The 18,246-nt window shown below is 63.5% G+C and overlaps 1 protein-coding gene across 1 annotated transcript in view; it reads left to right on the forward strand.

The window, feature by feature from the left end:
• LOC140390256 (class I histocompatibility antigen, F10 alpha chain-like) overlaps positions 1–18,246 on the forward strand; it is a 48,584-nt gene that overhangs the window by 17,655 nt on the left and 12,683 nt on the right. The gene's annotated exons all lie outside the window — the stretch shown is intronic.

Consider the following 18,246-nt stretch of genomic DNA (forward strand, 5'->3'; position numbering starts at 1 on the left):
GACTGCGAGTCGGTGTGAGGGGGGGGGACTGAGAGTCTGTGAGGGAGGGGAGGGGAGACTGAGTCGGTGAGTGAGGGGGGGGACTGAGTGTCGGTGAGTGAGGGGGGACTGAGAGTCGGTGATTGAGGGTGGACTGAGTGTCGGTGAGTGAGGGGGGGGACTGAGAGTCGGTGAGTGAGGGGGGGACGACTGAGAGTCGGTGAGTGAGGGGGGACTGAGAGTCGGTGAGTGAGGGGGGACTGAGAGTCGGTGAGTGAGGGAAGGACTGAGAGTCGGTAAGGGAGGGAGGGACTGAGTCGGTGATTGAGGGGGGGACTGAGAGTCGGTGCGTGAGGGGGGGGACTGAATGTCGGTGAGTGAGGGGGCTGACTGAGAGTCGGTGAGTGAGGGGGGACTGAGAGTCGGTGAGTGAGGGGGGGGGACTGAGTCGGTGAGTGGGGGGGTGGGACTGAGTGTCGGTGAGTGAGGGGGTGGGACTGAATGTCTGTGAGTGAGGGGGGACTGAGACTAGGTGAGTGAGGGGTGGGGGGGGACTGAGAGTCTGAGAGTGAGGGGGGGACTGAGTGTCGGTGAGTGAGGGGGGGGACTGAGAGTCGGTGAGGGGGGGCCCGAGAGTCGGTGAGGGGGGGGGGGGACTGAGAGTCGGTGAGTGAGGGAGCGACTGAGTGTCGGTGAGTGAGGGAGCGACTGAGTGTCGGTGAGTGAGGGAGGGACTGAGGGTCGGTGAGTGAGGGAGGGACTGAGGGTCGTTAAGGGAGGGAGGGACTGAGTCGGTGATTGAGGGGTGGGACTGTGAGTCGGTGATTGAGGGGGGGACTGAGAGTCGGTGATTGAGGGGGGGGACTGAGAGTCGGTGAGTGAGGGAGGACTGAGAGTAGGTGAGTGAGGGGGGACTGAGAGTCGGTGAGTGAGGGGGGGGGACTGAGAGTCGGTGAGTGAGGGGGGGGACTGAGAGTCGGTGAGTGAGGGGGGGGACTGAGAGTCGGTGAGTGAGGGAGGGGACTGAGGGTCGGTGAGTGAGGGAGGGGACTGAGAGTCGGTGAGTGAGGGGGGACTGAGAGTCGGTGAGTGAGGGGGGACTGAGTGTCGGTGAGTGAGGGGGGACTGAGAGTCGGTGAGTGAGGGGTGGGGGCGGATTGAGAGTCAGTGAGTGAGGGGGGTGACTGAGTGTCAGCGAGTGTGGGGGGGGGACTGAGAGGAGGTGAGTGAGGGGGGACTGAGAGGAGGTGAGTGAGGGGGGACTGAAGGTCGGTGAGTGAGGGGTGGGGGGGGAGTGAGAGTCAGTGAGTGAGGGGGGGACAGAGTCGGTGAGTGAACGAGGGACTGAGTGTCGGTGAGTGAGGTAGGGACTGAGAGTCGGTGAGTGGGGAGGGACTGAGGGTCGGTGAGTGAGGGAGGGACTGAGAGTCGGTAAGGGAGGGAGGGACTGAGTCGGTGATTGAGGGGGGACTGAGAGTCGGTGAGTGAGGGGGGTGACTGAGAGTCGGTGAGTGAGGGGGGGACTGAGTGTCGGTGAGTGAGGGGGGATTGAGTAGGTGAGTGAGGGGGGACTGAGAGTCGGTGATTGAGGGGGGACTGAGAGTCGGTGATTGAGGGGGGAACTGAGAGTCGGTGAGTGAGGGGGGACAGAGTAGGTGAGTGAGGGGGGATTGAGTAGGTGAGTGAGGGGTGGGGGGGGATTGAGAGTCAGTGAGTGAGGGGGGTGACTGAGTGTCAGCGAGTGTGGGGGGGGACTGAGAGGAGGTGAGTGAGGGGGGACTGAGAGGAGGTGAGTGAGGGGGGGGGACAGAGTCGGTGAGTGAGTGGGTGACTGAGAGTCGGTGAGTGAGGGGGGGGACTGAGAGTCGGTGAGTGAGGGGGGGGACTGAGAGTCGGTGAGTGAGGGGGGGACTGAGAGGAGGTGAGTGAGGGGGGGACTGAGAGGAGGTGAGTGAGGGGGGTCTGAGTAGGTGAGTGAGGGGTGGGGGGGACTGAGAGTCGGTGAGTGAGGGGGGGGAGACAGAGAGTCGGTGAGTGAGGGGGGACTGAGAGTCGGTGAGTGAGGGAGCGACTGAGAGTCGGTGAGTGAGGGGGGGGACTGAGAGTCGGTGAGTGAGCGGGGACTGAGAGTCGGTGAGTGAGGGGGGGACTGAGAGTCGGTGAGTGAGTGGGGGACTGAGAGACGGTGAGTGAGGGGGGGGACTGAGAGTCGGTGAGTGAGGGGGGGACTGAGAGTCGGTGAGTGAGGGGGGGGACTGAGTCGGTGAGTGAGGGAGTTACTGAGAGTCGGTGAGTGAGGGAGGGACTGAGTGTCAGTGAGCGAGGGAGGGACTGAGAATCGGTGAGTGAGGGGAGGGACTGAGTCGGTGGGTGAGTGAGGGGGGTGGACTGAGAGTCAGTGAGGGGGGAAGGGGACTGAGAGTCAGTCAGTGAGGGTGGGGACTGAGAGTCGGTGAGTGAGGGGGGGGACTGAGAGTCGGTGAGTGAGGGGGGGGACTGAGAGTCGGTGAGTGAGGGGGGACTGAGAGTCGGTGAGTGAGGGGGGGACTGAGAGTCGGTGAGTGAGGGGGGGGACTGAGAGTCGGTGAGTGAGGGGGGGACTGAGAATCAGCGAGTGAGGGGGCGGGACTGAGAGTCGGTGAGTGAGGGAGGGGACTGAGAGTCGGTGAGTGAGGGGAGGGGGGACTGAGTCGGTGAGTGAGGGGGGGACTGTGTCGGTGAGTCAGGGGGGACAGAGAGTCGGTGAGTGAGGGGGGACTGAGAGTCGGTGAGTGAGGGGGGACAGAGTAGGTGAGTGAGGGGGGACAGAGTAGGTGAGTGAGGGGGGACTGAGAGTAGGTGAGTGAGGGGGGATTGAGTAGGTGAGTGAGGGGTGGGGGGGATTGAGAGTCAGTGAGTGAGGGGGGGGACTGAGAGGAGGTGAGTGAGGGGGGACTGAGAGGAGGTGAGTGAGGGGGGACTGAAGGTAGGTGAGTGAGGGGTGGGGGGGGGAGTGAGAGTCAGTGAGTGAGGGGGGGGGACAGAGTCGGTGAGTGAACGAGGGACTGAGTGTGGGTGAGTGAGGGAGGGACTGAGAGTCGGTAAGGGAGGGAGGGACTGAGTCGGTGATTGAGGGGGGACTGAGAGTCGGTGAGTGAGGGGGGTGACTGAGAGTCGGTGAGTGAGGGGGGGACTGAGAGTCGGTGAGTGAGGGGGGATTGAGTAGGTGAGTGAGGGGTGGGGGGGGGATTGAGAGTCAGTGCGTGAGGGGGGGGACTGAGAGTCGGTGAGTGAGGGGTGACTGAGAGTCGGTGATTGAGGGGGGGGACTGAAAGTCGGTGAGTGAGGGGGTACTGAGTAGATGAGTGAGGGGTGGGGGGGGACTGAGAGTCGGTGAGTGAGGGGGGGACTGAGAGTCGGTGAGTGAGGGGGGGGACTGAGAGTCGGTGAGTGAGGGGGGAGGGACTGAGAGTCGGTGAGTGAGGGGGGACTGAGAGTCGGTGAGGGGGGGGACTGAGAGTCGGTGAGTGAGGGGGGGGGACTGAGAATCGGTGAGTGAGGGGGGGACTGAGAGTCGGTGAGTGAGGGGGGGGGGACTGAGCGTCGGTGAGTGAGGCGGGACTGAGAGTCGGTGAGTGAGGGGGGGGACTGAGAGTCGGTGAGTGAGGGGGGGGGGACTGAGAGTCGGTGAGTGAGGGGGGACTGAGAGTTGGTGAGTGAGGGGGGACTGAGAGTCGGTGAGTGAGGGGTGACTGAGAGTCGGTGAGTAAGGGGGGGGGGGACTGAGAGTCGGTGAGTGAGGGGGGGACTGAGAGTCGGTGAGTGAGGGGGGTCTGAGTAGGTGAGTGAGGGGTGGGGGGGACTGAGAGTCGGTGAGTGAGGGGGGGGGAGACAGAGAGTCGGTGAGTGAGGGGGGAATGAGAGTCGGTGAGTGAGGGGGGGGACTGCAAGTCGGTGAGTGAGGGGGGACTGAGAGTCGGTGAGTGAGGGGGGGACTGAGAGTCGGTGAGTGAGGGGGGGGACTGAGAGTCGGAGAGTGAGGGGGGGGACTGAGAGTCGGTGAGTGATGGGGGGGACTGAGTCGGTGAGTGAGCGAGGGACTGAGTGTCGGTGAGTGAGGGAGGGACTGAGAGTAGGCGAGTGAGGGGAGGGACTGAGTCGGTGGGTGAGTGAGGGGAGGGACTGAGAGTCAGTGAGTGAGGGGGGACTGTGAGTCGGTGAGTGAGGGGGGGGACTGAGAGTCGGTGAGTGAGGGGGGACTGTGAGTCGGTGAGTGAGGGGGGGGGACTGAGAGTCGGTGAGAGGGGGGACTGTGAGTCGGTGAGTGAGGGAGGGGACAGAGTCGGTGAGTGAGGGGGGACTGAGAGTCGGTGAGTGAGGGGGGGACTGAGAGTCGGTGAGTGAGGGGGGACTGTGAGTCGGTGAGTGAGGGAGGGGACAGAGTCGGTGAGTGAGGGAGGGGACTGAGGGTCGGTGAGTGAGGGAGGGGACAGAGTCGGTGAGTGAGGGAGGGGACTGAGAGTCGGTGAGTGAGGGAGGGACTGAGAGTCGGTGAGTGAGGGAGGGGACTGAGAGTCGGTGAGTGAGGGGAGGGGGGACTGAGTCGGTGAGTGAGGGGGGACTGAGTGTTGGTGAGTGAGGGGGGGACTGAGTCGGTGAGTGAGGGGGGGACTGAGTCGGTGAGTGAGGGGGGGACTGAGTCGGTGAGTGAGGGGGGTACTGAGTCGGTGAGTGAGGGGGGGACTGAGTCGGTGAGTGAGGGGGGGACTGAGTCGGTGAGTGAGGGGGGGACTGAGTCGGTGAGTGAGGGGGGGACTGAGTCGGTGAGTGAGGGGGGGACTGAGTCGGTGAGTGAGGGGGGGACTGAGTCGGTGAGTGAGGGGGTGACTGAGTCGGTGAGTGAGGGGGGGGACTGAGTCGGTGAGTGAGGGGGGGGGACTGAGTCGGTGAGTGAGGGGGTCTGAGTCGGTGAGTGAGGGGGGGTCTGAGTCGGTGAGTGAGGGGGGGACTGAGTCGGTGAGTGAGGGGGGGACTGAGTCGGTGAGTGAGGGGGGGACTGAGTCGGTGAGTGAGGGGGGGACTGAGTCGGTGAGTGAGGGGGGGACTGAGTCGGTGAGTGAGGGGGGGACTGAGTCGGTGAGTGAGGGGGGGGACTGAGTCGGTGAGTGAGGGGGGACTGAGTCGGTGAGTGAGGGGCGGAATGAGTCGGTGAGTGAGGGGGGGACTGAGTCGGTGAGTGAGGGGGGGACTGAGTCGGTGAGTGAGCGGGGGGACTGAGTCGGTGAGTGAGGGGGGGACTGAGTCGGTGAGTGAGGGGGGGACTGAGTCGGTGAGTGAGGGGGGGACTGAGTCGGTGAGTGAGGGGGGACTGATTCGGTGAGTGAGGGGGGGGATTGAGTCGGTGAGTGAGGGGGGGGACTGAGTCGGTGAGTGAGGGGGGACTGATTCGGTGAGTGAGGGGGGGGATTGAGTCGGTGAGTGAGGGGGGGGACTGAGTCGGTGAGCGAGGGAGGGACTGAGTGTCAGTGAGCGAGGGAGGGACTGAGTGTCAGTGAGCGAGGGAGGGACTGAGTGTCAGTGAGCGAGGGAGGGACTGAGTGTCAGTGAGCGAGGGAGGGACTGAGTGTCAGTGAGCGAGGGAGGGACTGAGTGTCAGTGAGCGAGGGAGGGACTGAGTGTCAGTGAGCGAGGGAGGGACTGAGTGTCAGTGAGCGAGGGAGGGACTGAGTGTCAGTGAGCGAGGGAGGGACTGAGTGTCAGTGAGCGAGGGAGGGACTGAGTGTCAGTGAGCGAAGGAGGGACTGAGTGTCAGTGAGCGAGGGAGGGACTGAGTGTCAGTGAGCGAGGGAGGGACTGAGTTTCAGTGAGCGAGGGAGGGACTGAGTGTCAGTGAGCGAGGGAGGGACTGAGTGTCAGTGAGCGAGGGAGGGACTGAGTGTCAGTGAGCGAGGGAGGGACTGAGTGTCAGTGAGCGAGGGAGGGACTGAGTGTCAGTGAGCGAGGGAGGGACTGAGTGTCAGTGAGCGAGGGGGGGGACTGAGAGTCGGTGAGTGAGGGGTGGGGGGGATTGAGAGTCGGTGAGTGAGGGAGGGACTGAGAGTCGGTGATTGGGGAGGGACTGAGGGTCGGTGAGTGAGGGAAGGACAGAGTCGGTAAGGGAGGGAGGGACTGAGTCGGTGATTGAGCGGGGGACTGAGAGTCGGTGATTGAGGGGCGGAATGATTCGATGATTGAGGGGGGTCAGAGAGTTGGTGAGTGAGGGAGCGACTGAGAGTCGGTGAGTGAGGGAGTGACTGAGTCAGTGAGTGAGGGGGGGACTGGGAGTCGGTGTGGTAGTATGTATTGGGGGTCATGTGGGACTGGAAGCCCTAATGTCATTGGCTGACAGATCCCGGGTCCTGGTTGGCCGTTGACCTCTAGCTCCGCCCTGAAGGCGGAGTATAAGAAGCCGGAGTCTTCCCCCGCAGGCCAGTTAAATATCGAGCTGCGGGAGAACAGACACGCTTAATAAAGCCTCATCGACTTCACTCTATTCGTCTCATGGAGTCTTTGTGCGCTACAATGGGTGACTGAGAGTCGGTGAGTGAGGGTGGGGACAGAGTCAGTGAGTGAGTGGGGGACTGAGAGACGGTGAGTGAGGGGGGACTGAGAGTAGGTGGGTGGGGGGTGACTGTCGGTGAGACAGGGGGGGACTGAGTCGGTGAGTGAGGGACTGATTGAGAGTGAGTGGGGGACTGAGAGACCATGAGTGAGGAGGGGACAGAGTCGGTGAGTGAGGAGGGGACAGAGTCGGTGAGTGAGGCGGGGACTGAGAGTCGGTGAGTGAGTGGGGGATTGAGAGTCGGTGAGTGAGGGGGGTGACTGAGTCGGTGAGTGAGGGGGGGGACAGAGTCCGTGATTGAGTGGGGGACTGAGAGACGGTGAGTGAGGGGGGGGACTGAGAGTCGGTGAGTGAGGGGGGGGACTGAGAGTCGGTGGGGGGGGGGACTGAGAGTCGGTGAGTGAGGGGGGGGACTGAGAGTCGGTGAGTGAGGGGGGGACTGAGTCGGTGAGTGAGGGGGGGACTGAGTCGGTGTGTGAGGGGGGGACTGAGTCGCTGAGTGAGGGGGGGACTGAGTCGCTGAGTGAGGGGGGGACTGAGTCGCTGAGTGAGGGGGGGACTGAGTCTCTGAGTGAGGGGGTGGACTGAGTCGCTGAGTGAGGGGGGGACTGAGTCGCTGAGTGAGGGGGGGACTGAGTCGCTGAGTGAGGGGGGGACTGAGTCGCTGAGTGAGGGGGGGACTGAGTCGGTGAGTGAGGGGGGGACTGAGTCGGTGAGTGAGGGGGGGACTGAGTCGGTGAGTGAGGGGGGGACTGAGTCGGTGAGTGAGGGGGGGACTGAGTCGGTGAGTGAGGGGGGGACTGAGTCGGTGAGTGAGGGGGGGACTGAGTCGGTGAGTGAGGGGGGGACTGAGTCGGTGAGTGAGGGGGGGACTGAGTCGGTGAGTGAGGGGGGGACTGAGTCGGTGAGTGAGGGGGGGGACTGAGTCGGTGAGTGAGGGGGGGGACTGAGTCGGTGAGTGAGGGGGGGGACTGAGTCGGTGAGTGAGGGGGGGGACTGAGTCGGTGAGTGAGGGGGGGGACTGAGTCGTTGAGTGAGGGGGGGACTGAGTCGGTGAGTGAGGGGGGGACTGAGTCGGTGAGTGAGGGGGGGGACTGAGTCGGTGAGTGAGGAGGGGGGGACTGAGAGTCGGTGAGTGAGGAGGGGGACTGAGAGTCGGTGAGTGAGGGGGGACTGAGTCGGTGAGTGAGGGGGGACTGAGTCGGTGAGTGAGGGGGGGGGACTGAGAGTCGGTTAGTGAGGGGGGACTGAGAGTCTGTGAGGGAGGGGGGACGGAGACGGTGAGTGAGTGGGGGACAGAGTCGGTGAGTGAGGGGGGGGACTGAGAGTCGGTGAGTGAGGGGGGGGACTGAGAATCGGTGAGTGAGGGGGGGACTGAGAGTCGGTGAGTGAGGGGGGGGGGGACTGAGCGTCGGTGAGTGAGGCGGGACTGAGAGTCGGTGAGTGAGGGGGGGGACTGAGAGTCGGTGAGTGAGGGGGGGGGGACTGAGAGTCGGTGAGTGAGGGGGGACTGAGAGTTGGTGAGTGAGGGGGGACTGAGTCGGTGAGTGAGGGGGGACTGAGAGTCGGTGAGTAAGGGGGGGGGGACTGAGAGTCGGTGAGTGAGGGGGGGACTGAGAGTCGGTGAGTGAGGGGGGTCTGAGTAGGTGAGTGAGGGGTGGGGGGGACTGAGAGTCGGTGAGTGAGGGGGGGGGAGACAGAGAGTCGGTGAGTAAGGGGGGACTGAGAGTCGGTGAGTGAGGGGGGGGACTGCAAGTCGGTGAGTGAGGGGGGACTGAGAGTCGGTGAGTGAGGGGGGGACTGAGAGACGGTGAGTGAGGGGGGGGACTGAGAGTCGGTGAGTGAGGGGGGGGACTGAGAGTCGGAGAGTTAGGGGGGGACTGAGAGTCGGTGAGTGATGGGGGGGACTGAGTCGGTGAGTGAGCGAGGGACTGAGTGTCGGTGAGTGAGCGAGGGACTGAGTGTCGGTGAGTGAGGGAGGGACTGAGAGTCGGCGAGTGAGGGGAGGGACTGAGTCGGTGGGTGAGTGAGGGGGGACTGAGAGTCAGTGAGTGAGGGGGGACTGAGAGTCAGTGAGTGAGGGGGGACTGTGAGTCGGTGAGTGAGGGGGGGGACTGAGAGTCGGTGAGTGAGGGGGGACTGTGAGTCGGTGAGTGAGGGGGGGGACTGAGAGTCGGTGAGAGGGGGGACTGTGAGTCGGTGAGTGAGGGAGGGGACAGAGAGTCTGTGAGTGAGGGGGGACTGAGAGTCGGTGAGTGAGGGGGGGGGACTGAGAGTCGGTGAGTGAGGGGGGACTGAGTCGGTGAGTGAGGGAGGGGACAGAGTCGGTGAGTGAGGGAGGGGACTGAGGGTCGGTGAGTGAGGGAGGGGACAGAGTCGGTGAGTGAGGGAGGGGACTGAGAGTCGGTGAGTGAGGGAGGGACTGAGAGTCGGTGAGTGAGGGAGGGGACTGAGAGTCGGTGAGTGAGGGGGGACTGAGTGTTGGTGAGTGAGGGGGGACTGAGAGTCGGTGAGTGAGGGAGGGGACTGAGAGTCGGTGAGTGAGGGGAGGGGGGACTGAGTCGGTGAGTGAGGGGGGGACTGTCGGTGAGTCGGGGGGACAGAGAGTCGGTGAGTGAGGGGGGTGACTGAGTGTCGGTGAGTGAGGTAGGGACTGAGAGTCGGTGAGTGAGGGGGGGGACTGAGAGTCGGTGATTGAGGGGGGGACTGAGAGTCGGTGATTGAGGGGGGGACTGAGAGTCGGTGAGTGAGGGGGGACTGAGAGTAGGTGAGTGAAGGGGGGACTGAGAGTCGGTGAGTGAGGGGGGGGGACAGAGTCGGTGAGTGAGGGAGCGACTGAGAGTCGGTGAGTGAGGGGGGGGACTGAGAGTCGGTGAGTGAGGGGTGGACTGTGTTGGTGAGTCAGGGGGGGACTGAGAGTCGGTGAGTGAGGGGGGGGGACTGAGAGTCGGTGATTGAGGGGGGACTGAGAGTCTGTGAGTGAGGGGGGACTGAGTAGGTGAGTGAGGGGATTGAGAATCGGTGCGTGAGGGGGGGGACTGAGAGTCGGTGAGTGAGGAGGGACTGAGAGTCGGTGAGTGAGGGGGGGACTGAGAGTCGGTGAGTGAGGGGGGGGACTGAGAGTCGGAGAGTGAGGGGGGTGACTGAGAGTCGGTGAGTGAGGGGGGTGACTGAGAGTAGGTGAGTGAAGGGGGGACTGAGAGTCGGTGAGTGAGGGGGGACTGAGAGTCGGTGAGTGAGGGGGGGGGACTGAGAGTCGGTGATTGAGGGGGGACTGAGAGTCTGTGAGTGAGGGGGGACTGAGCAGGTGAGTGAGGGGATTGAGAATCGGTGCGTGAGGAGGGACTGAGAGTCGGTGAGTGAGGGGGGACTGAGAGTCGGTGAGTGAGGGGGGACTGAGAATCGGTGAGTGAGGGGGGACTGAGAGTCGGTGAGTGAGGGGGGACTGAGAGTTGGTGAGTGAGGGGGGACTGAGAGTCGGTGAGTGAGGGGGGACTGAGAGTCGGTGAGTGAGGGGGGGACTGAGAGTCTGTGAGTGAGGGGGGACTGAGAGTCGGAGAGTGAGGGCGGTGAGTGAGGGGGGGGACTGAGAGTCGGAGAGTGAGGGGGGTGACTGAGAGTAGGTGAGTGAAGGGGGGACTGAGAGTCGGTGAGTGAGGGGGGTGACTGAGAGTCGGAGAGTGAGGGGGGTGACTGAGAGTCGGTGAGTGAGGGTGGTGACTGAGAGTCGGTGAGTGAAGGGGGGACTGAGAGTCGGTGAGTGAGGGGGGGGGGACTGAGAGTAGGTGAGTGAAGGGGGGACTGAGAGTCGGTGAGTGAGGGAGGGACTGAGAGTCGGTGAGTGAGGGGGGGACTGAGAGTCGGTGATTGAGGGGGGGGACTGAGAGTCGGTGATTGAGGGGGGGACTGAGAGTCGGTGAGTGAGGGGGGACTGAGAGTAGGTGAGTGAGGGGGGATTGAGTAGGTGAGTAAGGGGTGGGGGGTAGATTGAGAGTCGGTGAGTGAGGGGGGACTGAGAGTCGGTGAGTGAGGGGGGACTGAGAGTAGGTGAGTGAAGGGGGGACTGAGAGTCGGTGAGTGAGGGGGGGGACAGAGTCGGTGAGTGAGGGAGCGACTGAGAGTCGGTGAGTTAGGGGGGGGACTGAGAGTCGGTGAGTGAGGGGTGGACTGTGTCGGTGAGTCAGGGGGGGGACTGAGAGTCGGTGAGTGAGGGGGGGGGACTGAGAGTCGGTGATTGAGGGGGGACTGAGAGTCTGTGAGTGAGGGGGGACTGAGTAGGTGAGTGAGGGGACTGAGAGTCGGTGAGTGAGGGGGGGACTGAGAGTCGGTGAGTGAGGGGGGGACTGAGAGTCGGAGAGTGAGGGGGGTGACTGAGAGTCAGAGAGTGAGGGGGGTGACTGAGAGTAGGTGAGTGAAGGGGGGACTGAGAGTCGGTGAGTGAGGGGGGACTGAGAGTCGGTGAGTGAGGGGGGGGGGACTGAGAGTCGGTGATTGAGGGGGGACTGAGAGTCGGTGAGTGAGGGGGGACTGAGTGTCGGTGAGTGAGGGGGGACTGAGAATCGGTGAGTGAGGGGGGACTGAGAGTCGGTGAGTGAGGGGGGACTGAGAGTCGGTGAGTGAGGGGGGACTGAGAGTCGGTGAGTGAGGGGGGACTGAGAGTCGGTGAGTGAGGGGGGGACTGAGAGTCGGAGAGTGAGGGGGGTGACTGAGAGTAGGTGAGTGAAGGGGGGACTGAGAGTCGGTGAGTGAGGGGGGTGACTGAGAGTCGGAGAGTGAGGGGGGTGACTGAGAGTCGGTGAGTGAGGGTGGTGACTGAGAGTCGGTGAGTGAAGGGGGGACTGAGAGTCGGTGAGTGAGGGGGGGGAGACTGAGAGTAGGTGAGTGAAGGGGGGACTGAGAGTCGGTGAGTGAGGGAGGGACTGAGAGTCGGTGAGTGAGGGGGGGGACTGAGAGTCGGTGAGTGAGGGGGGGGACTGCAAGTCGGTGAGTGAGGGGGGGACTGAGAGTCGGTGAGTGAGGGGGGACTGAGACTCGGTGAGTGAGGGGGGGACTGCAAGTCGGTGAGTGAGGGGGGGGGGACTGAGAGTCGGTGAGTGAGGGGGGGACTGAGAGTCGGTGAGTGAGGGGGGGACTGAGAGTCGGTGAGTGAGGGGGGACTGAGAGTCGGTGAGTGAGGGGGGACTGAGAGTCGGTGAGTGAGGGGGGACTGAGAGTCGGTGAGTGAGGGGGGACTGAGAGTCGATTAGTGAGGGGGGACTGAGAGTCGATTAGTGAGGGGGGACTGAGAGTCGGAGAGTGAGGGCGGTGAGTGAGGGGGGGGACTGAGAGTCGGTGAGTTAGGGGGGGGACTGAGAGTCGGTGAGTGAGGGGGGGGACTGAGTCGGTGAGTGAGGGGGGGGGACTGAGTCGGTGAGTGAGGGAGTGACTGAGAGTCGGTGAGTGAGGGGGGGACTGAGAGTCGGTGAGTGAGGGGGGACTGAGTGTCAGTGAGCGAGGGAGGGACTGAGAATCGGTGAGTGAGGGGGGGGACTGAGTGTCGGTGAGTGAGGGGGGACTGAGTGTCAGTGAGCGAGGGAGGGACTGAGAATCGGTGAGTGAGGGGGGGACTGAGAGTCGGTGAGTGAGGGGGGGGACTGAGTCGGTGAGTGAGGGAGTGACTGAGAGTCGGTGAGTGAGGGGAGGGACTGAGTCGGTGGGTGAGTGAGGGGGGTGGACTGAGAGTCAGTGAGGGGGAGGGGACTGAGAGTCAGTCAGTGAGGGTGGGGACTGAGAGTCAGTGAGTGAGGGGGGGACTGAGAGTCAGTGAGTGAGGGAGGGGACTGAGGGTCGGTGAGTGAGGGAGCGGACAGAGTCGGTGAGTGAGGGGGGACTGAGTGTTGGTGAGTGAGGGGGGACTGAGAGTCGGTGAGTGAGGGAGGGGACTGAGAGTCGGTGAGTGAGGGGAGGGGGGACTGAGTCGGTGAGTGAGGTGGGGACTGTGTCGGTGAGTCAGGGGGGACAGAGAGTCGGTGAGTGAGGGGGGTGACTGAGTGTCTGTGAGTGAGGTAGGGACTGAGTGTCGGTGAGTGGGGAGGGACTGAGCGTCGGTGAGTGAGGGAAGGACTGACAGTCGGTAAGGGAGGGAGGGACTGAGAGTCGGTGATTGAGGGGGCACTGAGAGTCGGTGATTGAGGGGGGACTGAGAGTCGGTGATTGAGGGGTGACTGAGAGTCGGTGATTGAGGGGGGACTGAGAGTCGGTGATTGAGGGGGGACTGAGAGTCGGTGAGTGATGGGGGACTGAGAGTAGGTGAGTGAGGGGGGATTGAGTAGGTGAGTGAGGGTGGGGGGGGATTGAGAGTCAGTGAGTGAGGGGGGTGACTGAGTGTCAGTGAGTGAGGGGGGGGACTGAGAGTCGGTGAGTGAGGGGGGGGACTGAGAGTCGGTGATTGAGGGGGGACTGAGAGTCGGTGATTGAGGGGGTACTGAGAGTCGGTGATTGAGGGGGGGACTGAGTCGGTGATTGAGGGGGGGACTGAGAGTCGGTGAGTGAGGGGGGACTGAGAGTAGGTGAGTGAGGGGGGATTGAGTAGGTGAGTGAGGGGTGGGGGGTAGATTGAGAGTCGGTGAGTGAGGGGGGACTGAGAGTCGGTGAGTGAGGGGGGACTGAGAGTCGGTGAGTGAGGGGGGACTGAGAGTAGGTGAGTGAAGGGGGGACTGAGAATCGGTGAGTGAGGGGGGGGACAGAGTCGGTGAGTGAGGGAGCGACTGAGAGTCGGTGATTGAGGGTGGGGACTGAGAGTCGGTGAGTCAGGGGGGGACTGAGTCGGTGAGTCAGGGGGGGACTGAGAGTCGGTGAGTCAGGGGGGGACTGAGAGTCGGTGAGTCAGGGGGGGACTGAGAGTCGGTGAGTCAGGGGGGGACTGAGAGTCGGTGAGTCAGGGGGGGACTGAGAGTCGGTGAGTCAGGGGGGGACTGAGAGTCGGTGAGTCAGGGGGGGACTGAGAGTCGGTGAGTCAGGGGGGGACTGAGAGTCGGTGAGTCAGGGGGGGGGACTGAGAGTCGGTGATTGAGGGGGGACTGAGAGTCTGTGAGTGAGGGGGCAGAGTAGGTGAGTGAGGGGATTGAGAGTCGGTGCATGAGGGGGGTGACTGAGAGTTGGTGAGTGAGGGGGGTGACTGAGAGTCGGTGAGTGAGGGGGGACTGAGAGTAGGTGAGTGAGGGAGCGACTGAGAGTCGGTGAGTGAGGGGGGACTGAGAGTAGGTGAGTGAGGGGGGACTGAGAGTAGGTGAGTGAGGGGGGACTGAGAAGGTGAGAGAGGGGGGACTGAGTCGGTGAGTGAGGGGGAGGGACTGAGAGTCGGTGAGTGAGGGGGGGACTGAGAGTCGGTGAGTGAGGGGGGGAATGAGAGTCGGTGAGTGAGGGGGGGGACTGAGTCGGTGAGTGAGGGGGGGGACTGAGAGTCGGTGAGTGAGGGGGGAGGGGACTGAGAGTCAGTGAGTGAGGGTGGGGACTGAGAGTCGGTGAGTGAGGGGGGGACAGAGAGTCGGTGAGTGAGGGGGGGACAGAGAGTCGGTGAGTGAGGGGGGGACTGAGAGTCGGTGAGTGAGGGGTGGGGGGGTATTGAGAGTCGGTGCGTGAGGGGGGTGGACTGAGAGTCGGTGAGTGAGGGGGGACTGAGTGAGGGGTGGGGGGGGACTGAGAGTCGGTAAGTGAGGGGGGGGGACAGAGTCGGTCAGTGAGTGGGTGACTGAAAGTCGGTGAGTGAGGGGGTACTGAGTAGGTGAGTGAGGGGGGACTGAGACTAGGTGAGTGAGGGGTGGGGGGGACAGAGTCAGTGAGTGAGGGGGGACTGGGAGTCGGTGAGTAAGTGGGGGGGACTGAGAGTCGGTGATTGAGGGGGGACTGAGAGATGGTGGGTGAGGGGGGGACTGAGAGTCGGTGAGGGAGGAGGGGACAGAGTCGGTGAGTGAGGGAGGGACTGAGAGTCGGGGAGTGAGGGGTGGGGGGGGATTGAGAGTCGGTGAGTGAGGGGGGGGACCGAGAGTCGGTGAGTGAGGGGGGACTGAGTTTAGGTGAGTGTGGGGTGGGGGGGGACTGAGAGTCGGTGAGTGAGGGGGGGGACAGAGTCGGTGAGTGAGTGGGTGACTGAGAGTCGGTGAGTGAGGGGGGACTGAGAGTCATTGGGTGACGGGGGGACAGAGAGTTGGTGAGTGAGGGAGCGACTGAGTGTCGGTGAGAGAGGGGGGGACAGTCGGTGAGTGAGGGAGCGACTGAGTCGGTGAGTGAGTGGGGGACTGAGAGACGGTGAGTGAGGGGGGGACTGAGAGTCGGTGAGTGAGGGGGGACTGAGAGTCGGTGAGTGAGGGGGGACTGAGAGTCGGTGAGTGAGGGGGGGCTGAGTCGGTGAGTGAGGGGGGGGGACCGAGTCGGTGAGTGAGGGGGGGGGACCGAGTCGGTGAGTGAGGGGGGGACCGAGTCGGTGAGTGAGGGGGGGGGACAGAGAGTCGGTGAGTGAGGGGGGGGGACAGAGAGTCGGTGAGTGAGGGGGGGGGGACAGAGAGTCGGTGAGTGAGGGGGGGACAGAGTCGGTGAGTGAGGGAGCGACTGAGAGTCGGTGAGTGAGGGAGCGACTGAGAGTCGGTGAGTGAGGGAGCGACTGAGAGTCGGTGAGTGAGGGGGGACTGAGAGTAGGTGAGTGAGGGGGGACTGAGAGTAGGTGAGTGAGGGGGGACTGAGAGTAGGTGAGTGAGGGGGGACTGAGAGACGGTGAGTGAGGGGGGACTGAGAGACGGTGAGTGAGGGGGGACTGAGAGACGGTGAGTGAGGGGGGGACTGAGAGTCTGTGTGTGAGGAGGGGACAGAGTCAGTGAGTGAGTAGGGGGAGACTGAGAGTCGGTGAGTGAGTGGGGGGGGGGCTGAGTCGGTGAGTGAGGGGGGACTGAGAGTCGGTGAGTGAGGGGGGAATGAGAGTCGGTGAGTGAGGGGGGAGGGGACTGAGAGTCAGTGAGTGAGGGTGGGGACTGAGAGTCGGTGAGTGAGGGGGGGACAGAGAGTCGGTGAGTGAGGGGGGGGACAGAGAGTCGGTGAGTGAGGGGGGGGACAGAGAGTCGGTGAGTGAGGGGGGACAGAGTCGGTGAGTGAGGGGGGGACTGAGAGTCGGTGAGTGAGGGGTGGGGGGGTATTGAGAGTCGGTGCGTGAGGGGGGTGGACTGAGAGTCGGTGAGTGAGGGGGGACTGAGTGTAGGTGAGTGAGGGGTGGGGGGGGACTGAGAGTCGGTAAGTGATTGGGGGGGACAGAGTCGGTCAGTGAGTGGGTGACTGAAAGTCGGTGAGTGAGGGGGTACTGAGTAGGTGAGTGAGGGGTGGGGGGGACAGAGTCGGTGAGTGAGGGGGGACTGGGAGTCGGTGAGTAAGTGGGGGGGACTGAGAGTCGGTGAGTGAGGGGGGACTGAGAGTCGGTGAGTGAGGGAGGGACTGAGAGTCGCTGAGTGAGGGGTGGGGGGGGATTGAGAGTCGGTGAGTGAGGGGGGGGGACTGAGAGTCGGTGAGTGAGGGGGGACTGAGTTTAGGTGAGTGTGGGGTGGGGGGGGGGACTGAGAGACGGTGAGTGAGGGGGGGGGACAGAGTCGGTGAGTGAGTGGGTGACTGAGAGTCGGTGAGTGAGGGGGGACTGAGAGTCATTGGGTGACGGGGGGACAGAGAGTTGGTGAGTGAGGGAGCGACTGAGTGTCGGTGAGAGAGGGGGGGACAGTCGGTGAGTGAGGGAGCGACTGAGTCGGTGAGTGAGTGGGGGACTGAGAGACGGTGAGTGAGGGGGGGACTGAGAGACGGTGAGTGAGGGGGGGACTGAGAGTCGGTGAGTGAGGGGGGACTGAGAGTCGGTGAGTGAGGGGGGACTGAGAGTCGGTGAGTGAGGGGGGGACCGAGTCGGTGAGTGGGGGGGGGACTGAGTCGGTGAGTGAGGGGGGGGACAGAGAGTCGGTGAGTGAGGGGGGGGACAGAGAGTCGGTGAGTGAGGGGGGGACTGAGAGTCGGTGAGTGAGGGGGGGACTGAGAGTCGGTGAGTGAGGGGGGGACTGAGAGTCGGTGAGTGAGGGGTGGGGGGGTATTGAGAGTCGGTGCGTGAGGGGGGTGGACTGAGAGTCGGTGAGTGAGGGGGGACTGAGTGTAGGTGAGTGAGGGGGGGGGACAGAGTCGGTCAGTGAGTGGGTGACTGAAAGTCGGTGAGTGAGGGGGTACTGAGTAGGTGAGTGAGGGGGGACTGGGAGTCGGTGAGTAAGTGGGGGGGACTGAGAGTCGGTGAGTGAGGGGGGACTGAGAGTCAGTGGGTGAGGGGGGGACAGAGTCGGTGAGTGAGGGAGGGACTGAGAGTCGGTGAGTGAGGGAGGGACTGAGAGTCGGTGAGTGAGGGAGTGGACTGAGAGTCGCTGAGTGAGGGGTGGGGGGGGATTGAGAGTCGGTGAGTGAGGGGGGGGGGGATGAGAGTTGGTGAGTGAGGGGGGGGACAGAGTCGGTGAGTGAGTGGGTGACTGAGAGTCGGTGAGTGAGGGGGGACTGAGAGTCATTGGGTGACGGGGGGACAGAGAGTTGGTGAGTGAGGGAGCGACTGAGTGTCGGTGAGAGAGGGGGGGGACAGTCGGTGAGTGAGGGAGCGACTGAGTCGTTGAGTGAGTGGGGGACTGAGAGACGGTGAGTGAGGGGGGGGACTGAGAGTCGGTGAGTGAGGGGGGACTGAGAGTCGGTGAGTGAGGGGGGACTGAGTCGGTGAGTGAGGGGGGGGACTGAGTCGGTGAGTGAGGGGGGGGACTGAGTCGGTGAGTGAGGGGGGGGACTGAGTCGGTGAGTGAGGGGGGGGACTGAGTCGGTGAGTGAGGGGGGGGACTGAGTCGGTGAGTGAGGGGGGGGACTGAGTCGGTGAGTGAGGGGGGGGACTGAGTCGGTGAGTGAGGGGGGGGCTGAGTCGGTGAGTGAGGGGGGGGCTGAGTCGGTGAGTGAGGGGGGGACTGAGTGTCGGTGAGTGAGGGGGGGACTGAGTGTCGGTGAGTGAGGGGGGGACTGAGAGTCGGTGAGTGAGGGGGGGGCTGAGTCGGTGAGTGAGGGGGGGGACTGATTCGGTGAGTGAGGGAGGGACTGAGAGTCGGTGAGTGAGCGAGGGACTGAGTGTCAGTGAGCGAGGGAGGGACTGAGAGTCGGTGAGTGAGGGGAGGGACTGAGTCGGTGGGTGAGTGAGGGGGGTGGACTGAGAGTCAGTGAGGGGGGAGGGGACTGAGAGTCAGTGAGTGAGGGGAGGGGGGACTGAGTCGGTGAGTGAGGGGTGGACTGTGTCGGTGAGTGAGGTAGGGACTGAGAGTCGGTGAGTGGGGAAGGACTGAGGGTAGGTGAGTGAGGGAAGGACTGAGAGTCGGTAAAGGAGGGAGGGACTGAGAGTCGGTGATTGAGGGGGGACTGAGAGTCGGTGATTGAGGGGGGACTGAGAGTCGGTGATTGAGGGGGGCACTGAGAGTCGGTGAGTGAGGGGGGATTGAGTAGGTGAGTGAGGGGTGGGGGGGGATTGAGAGTCGGTGAGTGAGGGGGGGACTGAGTCGATGAGTGAGGGGGGGCGACAGAGTCGGTGAGTGAGTGGGTGATTGAGAGTCGGTGATTGAGGGGGGACTGAGAGTCGGTGAGTGAGGGGGTGGGACTGAAAGTCGGTGAGTGAGGGGGTA

Source organism: Scyliorhinus torazame, chromosome 14 (genome assembly GCF_047496885.1).
Source record: "Scyliorhinus torazame isolate Kashiwa2021f chromosome 14, sScyTor2.1, whole genome shotgun sequence".
Classification (NCBI taxonomy): domain Eukaryota; kingdom Metazoa; phylum Chordata; class Chondrichthyes; order Carcharhiniformes; family Scyliorhinidae; genus Scyliorhinus; species Scyliorhinus torazame.